Below are 25,540 nucleotides of genomic sequence, written 5' to 3' on the forward strand. Positions count from 1 at the left end.
GTTATACATTTGACGACCGAAATTATCTTGCGATTTTCGCAATACTGCTTTAGAAGTACGCGCTACTGGTTACACATTTTGTTGTCCTCGTGGAGTACTACGAGTGTGCGAAGTCTGCAGTAAATCCCCGTTCCAAACGTCGTCGCCTCCCCTTGTTAGAACAGAATCTTCCTTCCTGACGAAGGTCAGTCCCAAATCGCGCTGTTCCAACAGTCTAAGGTCGGTTCGTCAGGCACATGTAGTCATCGCTTGCTGAAAACGTCGCAGCAATGAAAAGCAACGACAGATGCTTACAAGGGGAAGTCACAACGTTGAGATCACGGATTTACTTCAAACTTTGTACACCTTATAAATATGTTTGTTATAATAATTAAATTAAAAATAGTAAGAAGTCAAATAACATGAAATTCATTAAAACTTCAAGCAAACAGACGTAGTTTTTGTTTTCAGTTACGTTACCTCTCAAATGTCATATAAATTAAATAATATGACCAGTGATGAAAAAATTTAGATTAAAAATGAAGTCTGAGCAGGAATCGAACCGTCGCCAAATACAAGTTCGTCTTACTTAGCTCGAACGCTAACCACTTGAAAACCATGAACTCTACGCACATATAATTACATAATAGACACGTAAAACTTCTCTGCCGATTTTCTCGGGATTTCCAGAGTAGTGCACCTTACTATTTGCACAACACGTTGTTCTGACAGCCTACTAAAAGTGTACAAAGTTTGAAGTAAATCCGTGATCGTAACGTCATGGCCTCCCATTGTTAGTATACGGCGGACCCGTTTCCTGACAGAACCCTCTTACAGCTTCATTAATGTGCTATTCAGTTCGTTTTTCTGTCCAACAGAGCAATGCCAAGGTCACCGCCGATACAAAGTGAGAACTGGGGTATGACGTCACATCTGGACGTAATTCGGGCAAGGTTGTTTCGACAACTGAGTTACAACACAAAGAGCGGCAAGCTCCATGGAATCTTAAGTGAGTCACCCGACAGCGCGCCGATGTATTGTGTGGAACAGAATACGGACACTGATACAGTGTGTGATTCAGCGATAAGTTCTGTTTCAGCTGTGAGACTGTCGGCTTGTGTCTGAGTTTCCAACACGTGGGCCACGACTCCGCGAATCTGAAAAAGCCACCCTCCCATAGCACTAGAGTGGAATCTAGGCCTAGACCACCTTAGTCGAACTTGGAACTATTTCAGAATAAACGTCTCAAACCAGTCGGAAATCAAGTTTTCTTTTGTACACGGACTGGTTTGCAGTAAAACGTTGCATACAATTATTGTGTTAAGTTATTTCTTCAAATATTGAACGGCTTTTTTAGTAAAACAAAAGTTATTGTCCCGCTAATTCATTAGCAGACGCAGGGCGCATTTAGGGAATATATTCCTGTTATCAAAAGAGCAACGTTGGCGTGGCGTATGACGTGGAGGTTCTCTATCCGTATACAGCTGAATACCTCTCCCTTCACGTAATCAATAAATACATCACAACCCGTGGTAGCCAAATATTTGAATTCCGTGTAACCGGAGTGCTTTCCCAATAACGTTCTGATAGGAACTGCGCAGCTTTGCATTTAATTTTACGCTCGTCCACCTTGTGACAGACGTACTACATTTTCAAGTTTATGTCCTTTCTGTACTGGTAAGCGATTTCCTGCTTCGTCTATTGTTACTAAGTCATATTCCTCTTACGTTTTATCCTTTTTATTTAACTAACTTCGAACTGCGGTAATAATCAGCCAACACAACGTTTCCCCTCAATACGCAGCAGCACACATGTAGGGTCTCCCAGGAGCATTGGTCAATGTTCAGGGATCTGACAGAAACGATCAATGGAAGCAAAAAGGCGTAGTTAACACTGACTTTATACGCATACCTTAAGAGTTTGAGCATTCTTCCAGTAGAAGAGATGTTTTCACAGAAGAGGAAAAGTGCTCATTGCTCGTCAGGTATGCACTTTTTAGCACGTGTTTACTGGACTTTTTTTCTTGTTTTGGTAGATGCTACCACCTCTCAAAATAAGATGAAGAAGTGCTCATAGCTTCTGAGGTAATCATTTAAGAGCCCATGTTTACTGGACATTTTTGCTTCGAATGATCGTTCCTGCCACCTCTCTTAATGTTGACCATTCCTTCTGGAACACCCTGGATATTATCGCCTCTGGTTCTGACATCCAGTTTTACAGCATCTTTCGTGAACTATTCAACATGATGTTATACGGGTCTTGAATATTTGAAGGAAATTCTGTACTGTCTCTCCACTGTACGGAGTGTGTACATCGTCTGTGTTTTCTGTCGTATGTGCACTGATACGCGGCAATCTGGACGTTAAGTATTGTCCTTTCATGTTGACTGTCCTTATGATCTTTCTCTGTTTGATCAGCGGACAAGGTAAACACACCATTTGACAACTGTATTTACGTAACAGACATGGATACACGTGTCCACCATGTTGTCTTTAGCCCAGTTCATAGTTCCGCATGTCACACATCGGCGAAGCAGCCCTCTGTGTTGTAATATATACATAGTGTCATGGGAGCGGCTGCCCCACTTGAAAATGACCTGTGTATGACGCTCGAATGTCGCGGCTGGGTATGGCGTGTGGCGCCAGTGTGGACGCAGTACCTGAGCAGTTTGGTCTGTCACAGACAGGTGTCTGCCGAACATGCCAGCACTATGAAGCTGAATGATTATCAGGACAAGGCGCGTAGACCATAGCATATCGGAGATCACGCAAGAACCCAGGTTTCCGAGTTCAAAAGTGCATTAGTTGGACCTTCAGCACTGCACAGAAATTTTTTACACACTCGTTAACCGCCGCAGAGGACGACAGGTGAGGCCCAGGTAGAATACGGGTCCCGATACGAACCTGTGACGTCACTCTAGTCGCCTCGCCCACCGTACACCGCGAAAGCTCAGCCCCGTGCAGGACCCACGGGAAATCAATATGTCAATCAACAGGTACACACTAAAGGTCTTAACTTTCTCATGTGCTATCCAGAATGTGCATGCATTTAAACACGCAGCCAAGAATGATTAAACTCCTCCCAAGTAGTAACTCGCTCCCAGCCGGAGAAGGCCGTTGGCACTCGTAAGACCTGTATCTCATTGGCTCCGACCGCAGAGAGCAACATGGGGGCGGTCGACAGTATGCTGTCAGTCGGACGAGTACCTCTTCACAACGTACCAACACCTCGCAGAGTCTACGTCTTCTGCGTCTCCACGACTTAACGGCAGTTCTGAGCGCTCGCGGAGGTATGAAGGGCCCTTTACAGGCTCATCTCTTTGCACCGACTGCTCTGTACAGACACTGTTTGCACAAACAAACCAACGCATTGAATGAATCGGCGACTGAAAAACTTTTCCATGTTATTACTGTCTGCGTTCGGGCTGGGCGAAGTGTATCGGCGCTTAAATTCACGCAGGCTAGATGAAGTGTTCCAGTACTTTTACATACAGCACATGTATCGGCGCTTAAATTCACGTAGACTACATGAAGTGCTTCAGTACTTTTACATACGGCACATGTTTCCGGAATGATGTGGCTTGGCAATGAAGGTGAAAAAAACACCAATAAATTTCAGATCAGTATAGTTTCTGTCAGTTGACAAGCAGCTCCTCCATAAGCACTTAACGATTTATTTATTCAGTGTCATTTCTCCTTGTATACGGCATAATATTCTGCAACAGCACATGTAATTCGATACAAAGAACACACAGACGATGCACTATGTTAAAAAAAAGTAAGTAAATCTAGTTTTGCGGCTCACCTAGCACAAAAATCATTCCGTTACAAACCTCGAAACAAACCCCCATATCCCACACATTGCAGACAAAGGAATAAAAATGGACCTCCCGAAACAATTACAGATTTTCGCTCATAGCAATAAATCACCCCTTACCATCTTAAAAGAACAAAACGACTTAGCAAATAACCCATTTTTCCAAAATTTTAAAGAATCATTAAAATTGGATAAGTAAATAACTCACAAAACCGCCCTCCTCTCTCTCTCTCTCTCTCTCTCTCTCTCTCTCTCTCTCTCTCTTCCACATCAGCACAATTACTCAACACTCTCTCTCCTTACAGTGCACAAACTACTGTTCATTTCGTAAGAACTGATCAATTTTAGTTAAACAAAAGATAATTGAAATGTCAAACGAAATTTCGGTGCTAAAATTGTAAACGTAGTATCTTCCAAACTCATTGTTTAATAGAGGATGTCAAATCAAACACTTTTCAGCCGTCTTATTTACAAACTGATTTTATTTGACTACCAGTTTCGGCGATTTACTACTTCGTCTTCAGGCTCCTGACCGACGTGTAGGAAGATTCCAACCTTTGTTCCGATATTTGAATGCTGGCACCTATTTTGATCGGACCGAGGTTGAATCTTGCTACACGTCTATAAGGGGCCTGATGACGATTTAGTAAATCGCCGAAAATGGTAGTCAAATAAAATAAGTTTGGAGATAAGAAAGCTGAAAGTTGTTTGATTTGACATCGTGTAGCGAACAGCCGAGTCCCGCAACCATATCTGAAAAGATGGACAGACAGAGACATTGTTTGACAGATTTTATAAACAACATATGCCAGTTTTGCCATATGATTGCGTGTCATTTTTGCAGAAGAGAAATAGATACTTACTGTCGTCAATGTGTATCACAAGACCTGAACAAACAGACTCTCCGCTCTAACACAAACTCTTTGACATAACTTTAGCTATGCACTTTGGTTTATTTACGTTCACTAAAGCATATGCGGAACGTGTTACCTGTGGCTAGCTGTGTTAAGTGCAGTAAAATTAACGTCACTGGAAAACATTCATTAGGTTTTTCAGAATGCTGTGTGCACCATCAACCAACCAGCGGGTACTAATAACAAAATTAATGCAACAAAATCGATCTCATAATGTGAATAATTTTCGACACACTCAGTGCTTACATGTTTCGTTTATACATCATGCCACAGCTACACTACTCCCACACCGCTACAAACTGTCAATAAATATGTATCACCTGACGATGAATATCTAGGCGATTCGAAACCGGTAATGGGATAATAAAAATTGATGAACAAAACAAAAGGCTACTGGTTGCATTAATTTCAAGAAACCTTTAAAAAATGTAATGTCTCTTTGTCCTTTTTTCCGGTATTTAGCTCCTTCATATATTAATATTCGAAAGCATAACACCTTGTAGAAGCTATTCTTTTGTCTATCTTCTCTGTTCTGATCATCCCCTTTTTATAACTACCGAAACAATGGAACTAGATTTAATTACCTCTTAAGTTAACTGATTTAGACGTGGCCAGAAAATACACTGCACTCTCGGACTGCTGATTCAGGACTGTGCGAAAGTTATATTGTAACTGGAAACCGCAAATGCGAATTGAATACTGCAGACCACATGTGCAAAGGGGCGTTGTGAAGATGGTCTGCACAAACAAACCTGGGCGTATGGGGCCCTGATATGACATCCAGTGCCTTCGAATGACATCTAATCAGTCACTGCATTTAAAAATTCTCGAGACAAAAATCTGAAATTTGCACGAGAATATATCGCTGCAATTTGATGACGCGCTTAGGCTTGAAACTACACTGCGCAACACAATTAAGGGACCACTTTTTCTAAATCCCCTAATTGTCGTGCATTCTGACGCACAAGTTTGAAATGTGGCTTAAAGGTGGCTACAGCCTTCCTCTACAACGCTGCAAAAGCGTTACACGCAGCTACGCCATGCTTCGAACAGCATCGTGTCGACACTTGCAAACAAAAGGCTAGAGCTTAGAAGCTCGTGTGAGGTGTGTGGTGGGTTAATGATGTCACATTGGCACCAAATTTCTCCGCAATTCTGCCCAACGTCACCGTGGACATGTAACATATTGGGAAAGGTCGTCACAACCCTTATTATACACGTTTCACCTCTTCTTTTGATCCCTAAGCGATGGAAGTGAGAACTGTGACAACCAGCGTTCCAATCACGCGATTGTGTTAAAGGATAGACGAGCAAAACCTTTCAGTCACACCGCCGCTCAGAACTGACATGAAAAGGCGTCAGAGGGTGGCAAGCCTTGGGGTGACGTCATTTCGACACTTTGTCAGAAGATGTTAATGAATCTCGTCGAAACGTTGCGCATTTCTCAATAAGTTATTCGACTAGCAAGTAGATATACTGTATAAATTTAGTGAATACCCCGGAAGCCACCATACGGTGTGCGGTGGAGGGTATTTCTGGTGTCACTACGGTCTCCCCCCTACCCGGGTCCATTCGGGAACGGTGCGTCAGAAGAACCCGGTAGACGTCCGCATGGGTTCTGATTTCTCCGACTTTCTCGTTGTGGTAATTTTGCGAGAAGTATGTGGCGTGTTGCCCGACTCTACTTGAAACGGACGCTCTCTTCATTTCAACAGTAGGCGTCTCCGTGACGGACAACGCTGCTCTCTTCTAGCATCTGTCACTGGAGCTTGTTGAACTTCTTCCGTGACGAAAAACACCGCTCTTCGTTCGATGCTCTCGCTCTCTCTCTCTCTCTCTCTCTCTCTCTCTCTCTCTCTCTCTCTCTCTCTCCCCCTTTCTCTTTCTCTTACATTCAGCCGCGCGGGATTAGCCGAGCGGTCTGAGGCGATCCAGTCATGGACTGTGCGGCTGGTCCTGGCGGAGGTTCGAGTCCTCCCTCAGGTATGTGTGTGTGTGTGTGTGTGTGTGTGTGTGTGTGTGTGTGTGTGTGTGTGTGTATGTGTGTGTTTGTCCTTAGGATAATTTAGGTTAAGTAATGTGTAATCTTAGGGACTGATGACCTTAGCAGTTAAGTCCCATAAGATTTCACACCCATTTGAACATTTTCTTACATTCAACCTGGTAAGGGACCGAGACTGATGAGTAACACTCAAAAATCGGCCGAACAAGTGCTTTGCAATTCTTTATGGACTTAGCTAATAGAGTGGTGTCGCAAATTTTGTTTTTCTTGTGCGCGTTTTCCTTGCACTAAGCCTGCTGCGGACATTGTCAGGTTACTAGCTTATTATTATTCAATGTGTGATACTTCACGTTTGTGCACTGGATGTTTTTCAAATAGACGTCTCGAGTAGTCACTAGGTTACGCTACAGAGGTTCTGAGTACAAGCAGCGTGATCTATGGTTGCAGTAGCATTATCGCTGCCAGTAGCATTCAGTGAGGAGAGCGTGAGGGAGTCAGACGTCGGTTACGTTGAAATGCAAAGGATGTTGCTTTTTGGAAATATGATTTGGTAATGACTGATTTGAGAACTGTGAAGAATTCCAAGTAATGTTATCTCTGTTTTGCTTGCTCGTGCGTAATTTATCCTGAGTTTGCGATAGATAAATACTAATTTTCTAAAATTTTCGAAAACATTATCAGCGATCTTGTATTAATATGATAATTAAAAAACAGTCTTGATAGCAAATTTCTTTTAATCGGAGTGAACGGCTTCAATCCTCAAAGGATCATCTTCAGACTCTGAAATAACGTACGTACAGATAGAGGGATCCTTACAGTAACGTATACACACTGAAATAAGACTACAAACTTCATATACCCAGGGCGGCAGGTAGGCTTCCATAGAGCAGGCTGCGCCGATCCACGACGCTGAACTGACTGCTAAATGGATAGGCAGGGAGTGGTCTCAAATAGCACTAGTCCCACTCACCGTCCTGTGTATGACATCAGTGTTATTAACAGAAACTTGCGATTAAGACTGGTTTTTAATCATCATACCAGTTTTCTCCTTATTGGTTCGGGTCAGTTAGTCTGATTGTCGAGACGAGACCAAGTAAAATTATCTGTTGAGATGGTTTACACTGAGAATTACAGATCCACCACTGTTTTACCATTCTGTTAACTAATTTCACACCAGAGTCATATTTTATAAGAAATTACTTTTGTAAAGATGACTGAAATTGCTAAGTCGAGTTTCTACCACCGTCTCCTCACCAAAATTTTGTTTCGCAATTGTGTCTCGCCGCATTGCATTTGAGCGGAACACAGTCATTCAAAGTAAAGCGTGATGTGTTTAGCGTAGCTGCTTTTCATTGCGTTACACTGGCAAAGGTTTCTTTTCCTCAGATGGTTTGCTACTGCGCTATATTTTAATATTCACCACTTTAGAAATCTACCGAGTTTCCGCTGCCACAAGGTAAGACACGAAAATTTAGGGCCAGTTTAACATTACACTCAGGATCAGCTTAGGTAAGATTCAGTTTAGATCTCGTTTCTTTCACAGACAGTCTTCTTCTTACAGTGCGAAGTTACATTCGCGTGTGCATCATTTAAACTTTGGAATTTTATTTAGCAAGTGTGTGTAAATTACTTTACAGGGAATTTTAACAGGAAGCATTTTGGACATTTTATTCTTTCAAAATTTGTTTTGTACTTTTTATCTAGAACTTTTACTCTGTTAGTTTTGTGTGTTGGAACTGCAAGTCAACTACTGCGACGTCACGTACTTCGCAGAATTTCAGAGGACAGCTTATTTAGTAAACAGTTTTATGTTTTCTAATTATTTTTGGTAAAAGTTAACAGCAACACAGTCATACAGTTTCATTTGGATTTGACGACTCTTTTTGTCAGATAGCGGTTGCGTAATCACACCACTTGCATCGTTCAGGTTAACATTACAACACAGAAATACACGAAATTTTAAGAATAGGAAACTAGCTAACAACAAAAACAACAACAACAACATACTAGAACAACTTGAAACGAACAGCTGCAACATACAGAAACAATCTACTGCCGTTGTCGACGTTTCTGCCACCGCGAGCCCGTCCTCAGACAGCAGCAGAGGGGCCGCGGCAGCGCTCTGTCCGCCATTAAGTTCTCAGTTTCCTCGCCCGACTCCCACGCAGCAAAAACGCAGACACAGGCCGGCAGCGAAATCCGGGGCCCGTCTCCTAACAGCTCGCCGCCTCTCCCCGTTCCCTCTCCCAGTTCTGTCCGAGCCAGCAGACCGACGTCCGTCTCACGTCTGGCTGTGGGGACGAACGGAACTGAAGCTTCGGAAGAAATATCTTACTGTCAACGATGAATAAGTGATGGGTACTAATTTTGTTTTACGAGGGCTGGAACTTAACTAGAGGCAACTATTTATTCACAACTGATACAAAAGAGTTACATGTTTGCACCCGCTACTGTCGTGACCAGTGTTGCGTAGAACCCGTTGCCAGCGATGTGGTAGGCGTAGTATACCGTTAGCAGAGCCTGTTCTGTTGATGGTGCGAATGGAGCGGTCTACCGCCTGTCGAATCTCTGGAACAGTTCTGAAGCGAATGCCACGAAATGGTTCCTTCATCTTCGGAATGAAATCAGAGTCACATGGACTTAAGTCAGGGGAGTATGGTGGATGGTACAGTACTTCCCAGGCCCATCGACCGAACACAGCAGCCACAGCTTGCGCTGTATGCGCAAGCGCACTGTCGTGCAAAATGATGGGCGGGTTGCGCAGAAAGTGTCGCCGCTTCTTTCGCAAAGCTGGTCGCAGGTGATGCTCCAAAAACGAACAGTAATACTGTGCATTGACGGTCTGCCGTGGAGGAACGTAATGCGTTAGGATAACACCATCTCAGTCGTACACGAGAATCACTATAGCTTTCACCATGCGGGCGCTCTGACGCACTTTCGACTTTCGCGGCGACCCATAATGACGCCTTTCGTTGGATTGGCGTTTCAGCTGTGGCTCGTACGATGTGGCCCATGTCTCATCCACTCCTTCGCGCTCATAGCGCTCCAAGTGCGTCTGAGCAGCGTCGTAACGCATCCATTTCTGTATTTCCGTCAGTTCATGCGGAACCCATCGTCATGGAATTTTTCGCATGCCCAGCCGTTCGTTCAGGATGCGAAGCACAGTCGTATGCGCTAATCCGGTTTCGTGGGCGAGCTCACGGATCGTATGGCGTCGATCACTGTCCACTAACGCGGCAACGGCATGCACTACTTCTTCAGAGACGCTAGGACGTCCTGCCGATGCATGTCTGCCACAGTTTGCCGACATTCACTGACGGCTTTTACCCAACGTGCCACTGTTCTGTACGGCAATGCCGATTCCCCGCACGCCTCTTGAAGACCTTGATGACACTGTCGTGCTGTACGATTGTGCGCCTAAACACTAATCATCATCATCATCATCATCGTGCTGTACGACCTCTGGCACATTCAATCTTGATCCAGCTCCGTTGTTCCAGTTTCGAAAACATAGTGACACCCTTACGTTAGACCGCTCGCTCACAAGTGACTGTTTCCTCCGATTGTGCGCACGCCGGTGACGTCGGACGGGCGAGTCCATTTGCTCCGAGGTATGGTAGGTATGTCAACAACGTGTGCTATCAGCGTCAATAGTAGATTCCATTGCATAGTGTCTCCACAGCAGTGTTGCCACTATCAAAGTTCCAACTTACGTCACAGCTTGCACGTTATTTAGACCGTCTAGCTCGTCGAGGCCGGTAATTTTACTTTTAAATGTTTTTTTTTTGTTGCTATCGCAAGATAATAAGTAAAAATTATGCTTTGCGGCGCGCAACTCATCGGCTGACAATAGTCCTGTTATACTGGTAATATTTACAACCGTTCTTCTTCAGTCTCTACTTTAGTGTCATTTACCTTGTTTAAAACACGCTGCTCTATCAGGTCAGCCACCGCAAAACCGCAAATTTTCGGGAACACGACAGCTGAAACATACTCAAATTCAAGGAATGCACTCACCGCACAGCCACGTGGCCACCCTGATTCAAGAAGCATGTATGAGGCATTTCAGTATACTCGTAAACAGTAGTTCACAAAATTCAAATTTCGCGAACTGTCGGATACCACCAAGTACGGTAATAACTCTGTTACAGAACCGCAAGTGTTAATCAAATAACGCTTTCCACTCAGGGCATCATAATTTTTTAGTAGCATACGATTCACAAACGGAAAAGCGGATTTACACCGTTCACCACGTATCTGGATAGCCATGAGAAAACTGTAGAATGTTTTTGTTAGAAAACATTTCTTACCTTTGTTAACTTTTCCAGTAATTTCAACGAAATCAATACTATCCGCAGCGTGAGAGTTCTGCCCACCTACTGTATTACAGGCGCAGACAGCTCCGCGCGGAGTGTGTTTCTACGGCTGGAAGAACATCCGCGGTCGCCTTACCGTTAGGCCAGTGGCCAGTGTTTATCAACCTTTTTGAATAAACGACCCCTTTAGGAGTAAAAATATTCTGACGACCCCCAGAACCATAATAAAAGTATGATAAAAAGGTATAATTAAAGTACCAAACGTGAACGTGAGCGAATTTGCAAGGTGCTTTCAAAAAACCTTGTCACTTCCGTGAGACATTTATACAATAGCAGATGATGGTCACGAAACATACGTTACCCGTCACGCTGCAACTGCTTTCTCCTGCGACCGCGACCATATGAGCAAGGCTTTGCGACCCACGGGTTGAAAAACACTGCGTTAGGTTATCCAAGTGTCCTCTCGTAAATACAACTATGTTATGAGCACTACTTTTGGCCAATATCTTCTCAAAATAACTTGCTTTTACTTGATTCCTGGTCTGCGAGTAAAAATCATACTCCTTTAGAGCGAACTATCCCCACTGAAAAGTGTGCGACGTTGCTATTCATATCAGCTGGAAGCAATGGACAAATTCAGCCTCTGGATTTTTTTTTCGGGCCTTGTTAACATCTAGTATAGATAAAAGTGTCAGGAAGTATTTTCTAAAAGTATTTGTATGGGGTGTGGCCATGTATGGAAGTGAAACGTAGACGATAAATAGTTTGGACACGAAGAGAATAGAAGCTTTCGAAATGTGGTGCTACAGAAGAATTCTGAAGATTAGATGGGTAGATCACATAACTAATGAGGAGGTATTGAATAGAATTAGGGAGAAATTTATGGCACACCTTGACTAGAAGAAGGGATCGGTTGGTAGGCATCGGTTGGTAGGCCATGTTCTGAGGCATCAAGGGATCACCAATTTAGTATTAGAGGGCAGCGTCGAGGGTAAAAATCGTAGAGGGGGACCAAGAGGTGAGTACACTAAGCAGATTCAGAAGGATGTAGGTTGCAGTAGGTACTGGGAGATGAAGAAGCTTGCACAGGATAGAGTAGCACGGAGAGCAGCATCAAACCAGGCTCTCGACTGAAGACCACAACAACAACATAAAACAAATAAATTATCGCACTCCCTGCAGCTACAGCTTAAAGGATAGCCAGTTTCACGGTAAGCTCCACGACAGACCGTTTCGTTTTCTGCGATCACGTTCGATCAGTTCTCATCAACCCGTTACACTAATATAATTCTATGTGAATTCATTAAAATTGGATACCTAGCTGAAAGTTCTACACGTTTGTAAGTCCCATGGAGTTCGCCTTCGATCTTGATAGTGCGAACCTTTCTGATCACTGTGGCGTGCCATTTTCTTTCAATGGTTGTAGAGCACGTTAATGGTTTCGTTTCAACATTTCTTGAAAGTTAACGATATCCATTTTGTGGTGCAATACATACATCGCGTACAAGGTTGATCTCTGCACCTCCCGGACACTCATTTTCCGCCGCGCTCCTTATGCGTATGGTGCGTCATTGGCAGCTAATATTTCTCCTGTTATAATTGTTAACACAACACTTTCAAATGAGCCTTACTGAAGACTGAACTTGAGATGTCGCACAGGTTCCTTGTCAGACTCAGCCCCACCACCGAGCTGTGGCCCGCAGTTGCCTCTCGGCAAAGTTCCCTCTTCACAGCAGACACACGTTTCCACACAGTCCAGTCACATCTGACACGTAGAGGATGCGACTGCTGTCCCAGCGGTATGAGGAAACAGATTCCCCTTCCTCCACCGCTACTTCGTTATGCACGCACCGGAGGCGCTTGGCTGCGATGTGGTAATCTAAGTTTGCGCCTTGGGAAACCCCTGCACCCGGCTGTAAGAGTATGACACACGCGACTCTGCGGTTTCGCTTCCTCACAGTGACCAGAACTGCCCAGAGGCAGCAGTTAGAATTGGCAAGCCAGGAGAGAAACAGAAAGCAGTACCCCGGGACAGCTCTAACATCCGCATCACATTACGACGTACCGTGGAGGGCACATCGTGTAAGATTGACATTCACGCACCTCAGCCTGCTTTTCCAGTACCAATTACGAACACAGGTTACAATACGTATGGCCTACCAAAAATTCGCGAATTCTACCTTCGCCATATACAGGCCTAGGTCAGCTACACAAGCAATGGACGAGAAAGTAGTTACAGATGAGATGGCGGATATGATACTGCGAGAAGAATTTGACAAGAACACTGAAGGACCTACGTCGAAAAAAGGCTGCTGAACTAGCCGACATTCCCTCACAATCATTGCCATTCCTGGGAGAGCCAGTCGTGACAAAACTATTCAGTCCTTTGTACAAGATATCTGAGACATGTCGAATACGCACAGACTTCAAGAAAAAGGTATGAAAAACATTCCAATCAAGGCAGGTGCTGATGTGTGTCAATATTATCGAACTATCAGTTAAACTCGTAATTATTACAAAATACTTACACAAATTATGGAAAAACTTGTAGAGGTCTCGGGGAAGATCAGTTTGGTTTTCGGAAAAATGTAGGAACACTCGAGGCATCACTGATCCTATAACAGTATCCTGGAAGATGGGTTACGGAAAGGCAATTCTATGTTTAAAGCATTTGTATATTTACAGAAAGTTTTTGACATTTGTGGTCGGGATACACACTTCGAAATTCAGAAGGTAACAAGACTAAAATACTGGGAGGGAAAGATAAGTTACAACTTGTACAGAAACCAGACGGAGTCTTAGGTCATGAAAGGGAAGCAGAATAGAGGAGGGAGAGTGCGAGCATCGTAGTCTGTTCTTCATCTTTTCTTTCCCCTGGCCTTATCCCGTCTGGTATCGGTTCTGCCACCTGTCTGCGTGTTTCGTATTTTAACTGTTTTTGGCCGTAACCGACGTATAGGAAGATTCCATGTCGATTCTGGTCAAAACCAGGAAGATGGCGTAGTAAATCACCGAAACTGGTAGCCAAATGAAGTAAGTTTAGACGGCTGATAGGTGTTTGATTTGACATCATGTGTCGAACAGCCGAGTCCCGCAACCATCTCTGAAAAGATGGACATACAGAGACTAATCGAACATTTCAGTTACAGCCGCTCCCCCATGTCATTCAGTCTGTACAGTGACGAAGCGGTAAAGGAAGCCAAAGAAAAATTTTCTGAAGGAATTAAAGTTCAGGACGAAGAAATACAAACAAGGACTTGAAACAGCAGTTGAATAAAGTCAATAGTCTCTTTAAAAGAGCTTATAAGATAAAAATCAACAAAAGTACAAGAAAAATAATGGAATGGACTGAAGAGATAAACAGTCTTGGCTGCAAAACAGACTTTATTATTTTATATTTTGTCAAAAATACGTTTCCCCTTGTTTAACGCATCTTCAGATGGGCCTACAAAGAAAAATACAAACTTTTTTAGAAAATGGCATCACCCCGACTTAGTAAAACTTTGGACAACCAAGGAAGATCTCAAAACCAGCTTATAGGCACAACGTGCGTTAAACACGTATGTTGTCCATGCAAATGTCTTAGCATGCAAACACCGCTATCAATATCTTAACAACATTGCGTGGTGCCCCTTGAAATAAAAATAAATGCGATATAATAATCGAAAATATTCAGAAGCTAGTTACCGACCTTGTCCGTCAAAGACACCAATAAACACGACAGAAAATTTTTCAAAACACTGATATAAAATAGCGTTGAGTACACAGGAAGTCACGTTTCATATATATAAAAAGCCTCAGCAAGTAGTTGCCCTAGTTGAGTTTTAAGAGACTTCGTGCAGTGCCCTTTTACAATAAAATGAACCAAAATAGCCAAAATGGCATTCAAAGCGAGTAATCTGCGTGTGCCTCTAAGTTACGCCCTGAGAAGAAGGAGGCAGCAGATTGCCTTGAAAATTATATGGCGCATTTCAAAGGACACGAAAGACGGAATCACCTACAGAAATGCATCAAAAAATGTAAAAAGGACCTCTTCCCCGGGATGGACGTGTGAGTAGTTTTATCTGCAAATACCAGTATTAAGCACAAGTACACTCATGATGAGCAGCCGAGCTGGTTTAAGTATCTAAATTCAGGCGTTTACCTACTCGTGCAGAGCATAACTTAATCATAGCTAACACTTGGTTCAAGAATCATGAAAGAAGGTTGTATACATGGAAGAACCCTGGAGATACTAAAAGGTATCAGATAGATTATATAATGGTAAGACAGAGATTCAGGAACAAGGTTTTAAATTGTAAGACACTTCCAGGTGCAGATGTGGACTCTGACCACAATCTATTGGTTATGAACTGTAGATTAAAACTGAAGAAACTGCACAAAGGTGGGAATTTAAGGAGATGGGACCTGGATAAACTGAAAGAACCAGAGGTTGTACAGAGTTTCAGGGAGACCATAAGGGAACAATTCACAGGAATGGGGGAAAGAAATACAGTAGAAGAAGAATGGGTAGCTTTGAGGGATGAAATAGTGAATGCAGCAGAGGATCAAATCGGTAAAAAGACGAGGGCTAGTAGAAACTCTTGGGTAACAGAAGAAATATTGAATTTAATTGATGAAAGGAGAAAATATAAAAATGCAGTAAATGAAGCAGGCAAAAAGGAATACAAACGTCTCAAAAATGATATCGACAAGAAGCGCAAAATGGCTAAGCAGGGATGGCTAGAGGACAAATGTAAGGATGTAGAGGCTTGTCTCACTACGGGTAAGATAGATACAGCCGACAGGAAAATTAAAGAGACCTTTGGAGAGAAGAGAACCACTTGTATGAATATCAAACGCTCAGATGGAAACCCAGTTCTAAGCAAAGAAGGGAAAGCAGAAAGGTGGAAGGAGTATATAGAGGGTCTATACAAGGGCGATGTACTTGAGGACAATATTATGGAAATGGAAGAGGATGTAGATGAAGATGAAATGGGAGATACGATACTGCGTGAAGAGTTTGATAGAGCACTGAAAGACCTGAGTCGCAACAAAGCTCCGGGAGTAGACAACATTCCATTAGAACTACTGACAGCCTTGGGAGAGCCAGTCCTGACAAAACTCTACCATCTGGTGAGCAAGATGTATGAGACAGGCGAAATACCCTCAGACTTCACGAAGAATATAATAATTCCAATCCCAAAGAAAGCAGGTGTTCACAGATGTGAAAAGTACCGAACTATCAGTTTAAAAAATCACGGCTGCAAAATACTAAAACGAATTCTTTACAGACGAATGGAAAAACTTGTAGAAGCCGACCTCGGCGAAGACCAGTTTGGATTCCGTAGAAATATTGGAACACGTGAGGCAATACTGACCTTACGACTTATCTTAGAAGCTAGATTACGGAAAGGCAAACCTACGTTCCTAGCATTTGTAGATTTAGAGAAAGCTTTTGACAATGTTTACTGGAATACTCTCTTTCAAATTCTGAAGGTGGCAGGGGTAAAATACAGGGAGCGAAAAGCTATTTACAATTTGTACAGAAACCAGATGGCAGTTATAAGAGTCGAGGGACATCAAAGGGAAGCAGTGGTTGGCAAGGGAGTGAGACAGGGTTGTAGCCTATCCCCGATGTTATTCAATCTGTATATTGAGCAAGCAATAAAGGAAACAAAAGAAAAGTTTGGAGTAGGTATTACAATCCACGGAGAAGAAATAAAAACTTTGAGGTTCGCCGATGACATTGTAATTCTGTCAGAGACAGCGAGGGACTTGGAAGAGCAGTTGAACGGAATGGACAGTGTCTTGAAAGGAGGGTATAAGATGAACATCAACAAAAGCAAAACTAGGATAATGGAATGTAGTCGAATTAAGTCGGCTGATGCTGAGGGAATTAGATTAGGAAATGAGATACTTAAAGTAGTAAACGAGTTTTGCTATTTGAGGAGAAAAATAACTGATGGTGGTCGAAGTAGAGAGGATATAAAATGTAGACTGGCAATGGCAAGGAAAGCGTTTCTGAAGAAGAAAAATTTGTTAACATCGAGTATAGATTTAAATGTCAGGAAGTCGTTTCTTAAAGTATTTGTATGGAGTGTAGCCATGTATGGAAGTGAAACGTGGACGATAAATAGTTTAGACAAGAAGAGAATAGAAGCTTTCGAAATGTGGTGCTACAGAAGAATGCTGAAGATTAGATGGGTAGATCACATAACTAATGAGGAGGTATTGAATAGAATTGGGGACAAGAGAAGGTTGTGGCACAACTTGACTAGAAGAAGGGATCGTTTGGTAGGACATGTTCTGCGAAATCGAGGGATCACAAATTTAGTATTGGAGGGCAGCGTGGAGGGTAAAAATCGTAGAGGGAGACCAAGAGATGCATACACTAAGCAGATTCAGAAGGATGTAGGTTGCTGTAGGTACTGGGAGATGAAGAAGCTTGCACAGGATAGAGTAGCCTGGAGAGCTGCGTCAAACCAGTCTCAGGACTGAAGACCACAACAACAACCTACTCGACTGCAATGAGTGTCTAGTTCCGTACACTAGCCAGACGCAGAAGTTTTAAAGCCAGGTTTCATGAACATCTGTTGAACAAGAAACGCCAAGTCAAATACAACTCGGCCTTCGCAGAACATCCTAAGGCCGATGGACATCCAGCCCTTACGCTACAGAATTTAAAAAAACTTCCGTTACGCCCAAAAAGGCAAAAAACCGAATATTTTAGAAGAAACAGAAATAGCCATACATGTAGAAAAACAGGCAGAAGATTACTAAACGATCATCTGGTCGGAAAGAATCAAATATATTTTGATTCCAAGAGACCATTATTTTTGCGCAAGTAGTTAACGCCTTGGTATCACCGTTTCAGCGGTGGGTAGGGGGTGGGGGGAGGGGGGGTGCCATCTCCCTCCAGTGCACTGGTCTGTTATTTATATACGCTCGTACTATATTGTGAAATATATAGCTGACACTGACCTATTTGAAATCCCACATTTTGTATTCTTTTATCTCTATATTTTTCCCAACTTTACGTTCTGAACACCATGTGCTTTAGAGAAGTGTATTTTGAGAGTCAGCTTAACATTCAGATGCTTTATTACTGCTTCTGATTATTTATGGGCTTCTAGTTACCGTAGGACGCGTTTCAGTATACCTTTACCGTAACTTTCATTTGTGGAGAGACTGGTGTGCGGCCTAGGTGTATTCCGACTGATCCACAAAAAATTATCTTCCAAGGTTCTTTCGTACACTTTTACTCCCCTGCGCTATTATAGTATATGTTTCATACATTTTAATTTTTAAATCATTAGTCATCCCCTGTTCATTAAAATCCACTTCCATAAGCATATTATTTATATTCCAATAAGGAATTTTATTAGTTTTCCATTTTTTTGTAACTTATCACTATGTTTGGTTGTTAAAATAACTCTGCCCTAATTATGCCCGTTGCACCATCTGCTGTGAGCAGCGCCAGCTAACTAATATCTCTTGTAGTTCAATACCCTGTAGCATTTGCGCGGCCAGAACATACACAACGGCATTTCTTACATGTTTACATTTTGTGAAGCATTTCTGTAGGTCTGATCCCGTTTCTGGTGTTCTTTGAAATGCCCCATATAATCTACGAGGTAACCAGCTGCCTCCTCCTTTTTCAGTAAGTAACTAAGAGGCATAAACAGATTACTCGCCTTGAAGGCAATTTTGGCTATCTTTCGGTCCGTTTTATTTTAAAAGGGCACTTCGCGAAGTCTCTTAAAACTAGACAAGGGCCACTACGCCCTAGGGCTTTTTATATATCTGAAACTTGGCTTCTGAATATTTTCGTTTATTATATCTCATTTATTTTTATTTCAAGGGGCACTAAGCAATGTTGTTATGATATTGACAGCGGTGTTCGCCTGATAATACATTTGCATGGACGGCAACATACGTGTTTAACACCTGTTATGCTAGTAGGTTCAAAATGGCTCTGAGCACTATGGGACTTACAACTGAGGTCATCAGTCTATGCTAGTAGGTTGGTTTTAAAATTTCCCCAGGTAGCCCGATGGTTTACTAAATTTGGGTCATGTCATTTTCTAAGAAAAGCTTGTATTTGACTTTGTGGGCCAGTCTGAAGATGCCTTAAACAAAATGCGTTATCTGCAAAATACAAAATAGTAAAGGCTGTTTTGCAGTCAGGACTGTTTATATCTTCAATAGATTTAGCACTAGTTGCTGTGCCAGACTGCCATGAACTGGAAAAGATTCTGTAGCGGAACGCAGTCAAATCAGAGAGAGCTGAAGGACTTAGATTACGGAATGAGACATTAAAAGTGGTAGATGAGTTTTGCTTTTTTGTGCAGCAAAATATCCGATGATGTCCGATGTAGAGATGATAAAAAATGCAGATTGGCAACAAGAAGAAAAGCTTATCTGAAAAAGAATTATTTCTGAAGGTATTTGTATGGACTGTAGCCTTATACGGAAGTGAACTGTGGGAAGATGACCAGTTCAGACAAGAAGGGAACGGAAATTTTAAAATGGGTGCTACAGAGGAATGCTGAAGTTTAGGTGGGAAAATTGAGTTACTAATGAGGAGGTACTGATTCTAATTGGGAAAAAAACTGTTCGTTGAACAACTTGGCTAAAAGAAGAGATCAATTGGTAGGACACATCCCGTGGCATCAAGAAATCTTCAGTTTCGTAATGATGGATGGGATGGGGGGGACGGAGGGGTGGCAGATTGTAAAGAGAGACCAAGGTATGAATACAGTAAGCAGATTCAGGAGGATGTAGGTTGCAGTAGTTACTAGGAGATGAAGAGGATTGCACAGGATAGACTATGATGAGAAGCAACATCAAACATGTCATCGGACTGTAAACAACAAGAACAATAAAAACTTACGTAGGAGGAAGCAATGTGTCGGCTGACTCTTATTGGAAGTACACTCACGGAATTTTAACAGTAAACCATCCCGTGGCGCTCAGTGCCTCTCTTGTAGCGTCTGCCACTTAATTTGTATGAGCACTTGCATGACGCTTTTCCGTTTACTAACCGATGAAACGCGCTGCTTTTCTTTGATTCTTCTCTATTTTCTCTATCAATCGAACCCAAAGGTCACAGACTAAGAGCAAAACGTAAGATTTGGTAGAACAAGGGTTTTGTATGCTGCATGCTGTAATGGGATACCCTTTTGTAACATAACCTTTTTCTATAGTAGTAGCCGATACCAGGATTAATCCCGAATCTGGGATGGGTGAACATTCTCGGCTCTTTCACTAAAAGAATTTCATTTGATTTTGTATACGATTTATTATATATAAGACCAAAATGTATAAAAAGAAATTAATTTGTTACACTCTGTATGTACGGTTAAAATTATTATTCTTTTAGAAATTTCTAGCATATTAAAATTCATATTATTAATTGCACAATCTGACGATAATTATTAAATTTATTTCTGGATTCATTTATAAAATAATGTTTTAGCTTGGTGACGATTCTTCTTTTGTCAAGAAAGTATGTAAACTCTTTGAAATACTGTGACGTCCGCAGAAAGTAAGTAGTAGTGGGCATGCCTCTGATAGAGACAGACGTATTTATTTGATCGACACTAACAATGTGATCTGGAATATTAGGTGGAAATTGTAAAAACGGTGTGATATTTAATAATGTGACAAAGAATAAAATTCCAGAAATATACAGACAAATCTTCATCAGTTATTTAGTCATCAGGAACCCACAAAATTTCAACCACAAGAATACACCCCTACACGCAAGACTTGGAGCCAACAAGAGAAAGTTAAGATAAGTAAAATGTTTTTCTTTTGTAGATATTACGCCTCTCGAAGCTTTTGAAACTAATGAAGACACGAAGAAAAATTTAATAGTGATGTGTGGGAGGGTAAGGTTACAATGCCTTTCCCACGATTAGTTTTGTGTGTTGATTCCACTCGACATCGTTTCGTACATACCATATTAGATATTTAATGGAGATTACTGTTTCCGGTACGTTTTCGACAATCATGTAATGATACGGAAGTAGCTCTTTCCGTTTGGTTAGTTAGTTTCATTTACCGTGGATAATTTTGCACGATATATTGTAATGATATGGAACGAATCACTTTACATTCACATCGCAAATTAATTTGTAAAATATGACTATATACTAAACATTCACTAGCTTTTTTATTTAATTTTTTAACATACGCCGGCCGGGGTGGTCAGCAGTTCTAGGTGCTACAGTCTGGAACCGCGCGACCACTACGGTCGCAGGTTCGAATCCTGCCTCGGGCATGGGTGTGTGTGATGTCCTTAGGTTAGTTAGGTTTAAATAATTCTAAGTTCTAGGGGACTGATGACCACAGAAGTTAAGTCCCATAGTGCTCAGAGCCATTTGAACCTTTTTTTAACATGCAGATGTGAGTGAGTAATTCCTACCCATCACCTTTCACACGTTTCAACAATAGAAATTCTTGTACGGAGCAGAAGGAGTTATAAAGGAGAAACTTGTTCAGTTTGTTTTCAAATTTTACTTTGCTGTGTGTCAAACATTTTGTATCCCCGGGCAAATGATAAAAAGTTTTTGGTTGCACCATTATGCACCCATTTTTGTGGTAAATATAATCTTCATCTGGCAAACGAATGACATTTTTTGTTCTGGCTGTAATTATGAACTTCATTGTTTCTTTTGAACTGCAATGGATTATTTACAACAAACTTCATGAGGGAATAAATATGCTGTGAAGCAGTAGTCAGAATACCGAACTCTTTACACAGATGTATAAGACGATCGGGGGTGAGCACCACGTATTATTCTTACAGCTCGTTTTTGAGTTACGAAGACTTTCTTTCTTAAAGATGAGTTTATACGCAATGTGTTACCTTTGTTTATGTTGTGGGTCAACTCGCGATACATGTTGCAAGCTTCGACTCTGCATGTGCTGGTACATTTCGCAACCATTTTTGTACATTCTGATTTCCCTATATAAAACTGCAGAACGAACGGTCAACCGTAGATAAAGAGAAGCCAGCTACATCTACTCTTACAGCAATTCTGTGCTCAAAACGGTAATGAGGAATCTAGGAGTTTAAGGGCGGCATAAAAGACACTCCTTGTGAATAGTTTAAGAGAAGTAACTGCGACGAAAACAGGTGTACTCTGCGTTGATGACAATGGTTTACTAAATTCAGCAACTTATAATTATTCCAGTACTACGTGTCTTCAAAGTAAAACAGTCATAAATAAAAAAAAGTATGTCGAAACGAGAGAAAATTGGTCACGCCCCTAGAATGCTACTATTTCTATAGCATTTTGGTACTTAATGATTTCATACTCTTTAAGTCGATTGGACATTAATTTCCCATCAAGACAAATTATATGGTGCAACTGCAGGGAAGAACTGACATTGTTCCTGGAATAAACTAAACAGATGACAAAGAAAAAGCATGGATTCATAACCAAATGGAGTCCCTGAAAAATAAACAAACAAGCATTAAATGAGTCTTCAGGAAACGCTCACAAACTTTTCGTAATGCTTGGCATTCGCACCACCAGAATGTTGACCGATCCGAAATGAAAACAAGATAAAATCAAATAAAGCAGGAAATTACAGAAGCGAAAGTTTAAACAATTTAATCACATTGTATGACATGCTACGTAGGCACAGAGAATGTTGCAAAATGAAAGTATAGTGAAAAAAATGACGTATTAAACATATCACAGCACTTTGGACCGGACCACAGAGACAAGTGAAGAAATTACACTGATTTTCAAACGAGTCAGATATTGATCTTTTACGTATTTGTCCGCAGCTCGTGGTCTCGCGGTCGCGTTCTCGCTTCCCGAGCACGAGGTCCAAGGTTCGATTCCCGGCGGGGTCAGGGATATCCATCTGCCTCGAGATGACTGGGTGTTTGTGTTGTCATCATCACTTCATCATCATTCTTGACTGGACTGAGCAAAAGTTGGGAATGTGTACGGGCGCTGATAACCGCGCAGTTGAGCGCCCCACAAACCAAACATCATCACATCATCATTTACGTATTTGTAGCAACTTGTTTCCAACAATTACGAAGGCAAGTAAATATTTGTCCGCCAAATGTCAAACAAACATTTGCACAGGTTTCAGGGAACACAGAATTAGGAACACGGCAAGCGACAGATCAATGTAAGGAATTACCGTATATAAAGTACTATTTGCTGTCAGAATGATACCTTCATTCAGTGAGAGAGTATGCCACGTTTCTAAAATTTCCTGGCAAATTAATGCTATGTTGTGGACCAGGAGTAGGTCCTGGAACCTTACGATTTACGGACAATGCTCTTACTGGCTGAGCTACCCAGGTACAACCCAAGACGCGCTCTCACTTCTTCCAGTACCTCTCTCCAGGTTTCACAGAAGCTGTCGTGCATACGTCGCTGGATCGGCGTTGCTTCAAGAAAAATGGTTCCAGGTTGTAGTCCCGGTCCAGCTTGCAGTTTTACTCAGCCCGGAAATTTCCATTCCAGTTGTATTTATCTAAACCGTACGCCTCCGTTGTATGCGTGTCACATACTTCCCCGCAGCCGAGATCGCTAAAGCGGATGGGTACCGACTGCGCGCGGAAAGGTAAATTTGTGGCAAGCATCTGTCGGACGAAACTGCTGAGGTCATCGGTGCCTCGGCTTACACACTGCTTAATCTAACTTAAACTAACTTACGCTAAGGACAACGCCCACACCCGTGCCCGAGGGAGGAGGACTCGAACCTCCGAAAGGGGGAGCCGCGCGAACCGTGGCAAGACACGGCTACCCTGAGCGGTCGCGCGGGAAGGTTCACTGTTTGACCGACTACGCGAGAGAAGATTCAGCATCACCTTAGCAAAAGCGTCGGCTGCGCGCGATGGGGTATGTTGTAAACAGGTCGAATGCGCGCGAGTGTTTTGTTTGCTAATTGGTAAAGTTTGTACTGAACTGTTGGTGGCACTGCCGCTTACTCCGAGTGCTCCATTGTCTGTTTCCGTTCCTACTCCTCCCCTATGCGACTGCGTTCTCTCATCGATCATGATCATCATCATCATCATCATCATCATCATCATCATCATCATCATCATCACAATACTACACCGCACACGCTTCTATTACACTCACATACACCCCACAAATACACACACGACTGTACTCTCATATAAGAGCAAGGAAAGGGGCCATTGCGCGCGGAAGAAGAACAACCTTTCCGACTAGTGATTGATTTCACCACCTAGGATTCCGCGCCAATATTACTATCCGGCATTTACATTTTTTACATATTTCTCATTGATTAAATAAGTATTCGTACTTACGGATTTGCGCTATGATGCTAGTACTGAACATGGAGATGATTTTGTGCCCTCTGGAACGCTCCCCGCAGCTCAGGAAGACACGGTTTCAGCGAGGTACTAGCTACCTCTGCGGTTCTTCTGGCACGAAACAGAAATGTGGGTAGCTTTTGAGCCGTCCAAACTTTTAGTGTGTGGCTAGACTAACGGATCGCATGTGAAGAGTCAGAAACACGATTCTGAACTGTGGGGGAGGAGGTCTATAGCACTTTGTGGGCCACAGGAAAACGGAGTGACGACTTGTGTTTGGTATGCTAAGAAGAGTGCAGTTAGAACGACAGGGGGCAGAGGGTCTAATAGTGGCTGTGGTCCTGTTTGCCTTGGGTCGTGTCCTGGAGTGATGGCCGCACGCCAACATCCTCCCAGAAGCCTCTGCACGGCGGTTGCGCAGCCAGCAGGGGCGAGGTCGTCTTCCATCAGTGCGACGTGGCCGGCATCTGCGGTCACCCGTTCCACAACCAATAGGAAGCAAGTGGATGTGGAGACGTCGTCCTACTAAAGGCATCAATCTTCACTCTACACCCACATCTACATCTACACTGAAGCGCCAAAGAAACTAGTATAGGCATGCGTATTCAAATACAAAGAAATGTAAACAGGCAAAATACGACGCCGCGGTCGGTAACGCCTACGTAACACAAAAAGTGTCTGGCGCAGTTGTTAGATCGGTTACTGCTGCAACAATGACAGGTTATCAAGAATTAATTGAGTTTGAACATGGTGTCATAGTCGGTGCACGAGCTATGGGACACACCATCTCCGAGGTAGCGATGGAGTGGGCATTTTCCAGTACGACCATTTCAGTTGTTCAGATGTGTGTGAATTCCTAAGGGACCAAAATGCTGAGGTCATCGGCCCTAGACTTACACACTACTTAAAGTAATTTAACCTAACTTATGCTAAGACAACATACACACCCGAGGGAGGACTCGAATCTCCGGCGGGAGGTGCCGCACAATCCGAGACATGGCGCCTCAAACCTCACGGGCAATCAGCACGGCTACGACAACTTAACGTGTGTACCGTGAATACCAGGAATCCGGATTAGCCGAGCGGTCTAAGGCACTGCAGTCATTGACTGTGCGGCTGGTCCCGACGGAAGTTCGAGTCCTCCTTCGGGCATGGGTGTGTGTGTTTGTCCTTACGATAATTTAGGTTAAGTAGTGCGTAAGCTTAGGGACTG

The 25,540-nt window shown here is 42.6% G+C and overlaps 1 protein-coding gene across 2 annotated transcripts in view; it reads right to left on the reverse strand.

Moving 5' to 3' along the window:
• Positions 1-25,540, reverse strand: part of LOC126236067 (protein tweety) — a 951,384-nt gene that overhangs the window by 370,552 nt on the left and 555,292 nt on the right. The gene's annotated exons all lie outside the window — the stretch shown is intronic.

The sequence above is a fragment of the Schistocerca nitens genome, chromosome 2, assembly GCF_023898315.1.
Source record: "Schistocerca nitens isolate TAMUIC-IGC-003100 chromosome 2, iqSchNite1.1, whole genome shotgun sequence".
NCBI classification, from domain to species: Eukaryota; Metazoa; Arthropoda; class Insecta; order Orthoptera; family Acrididae; genus Schistocerca; species Schistocerca nitens.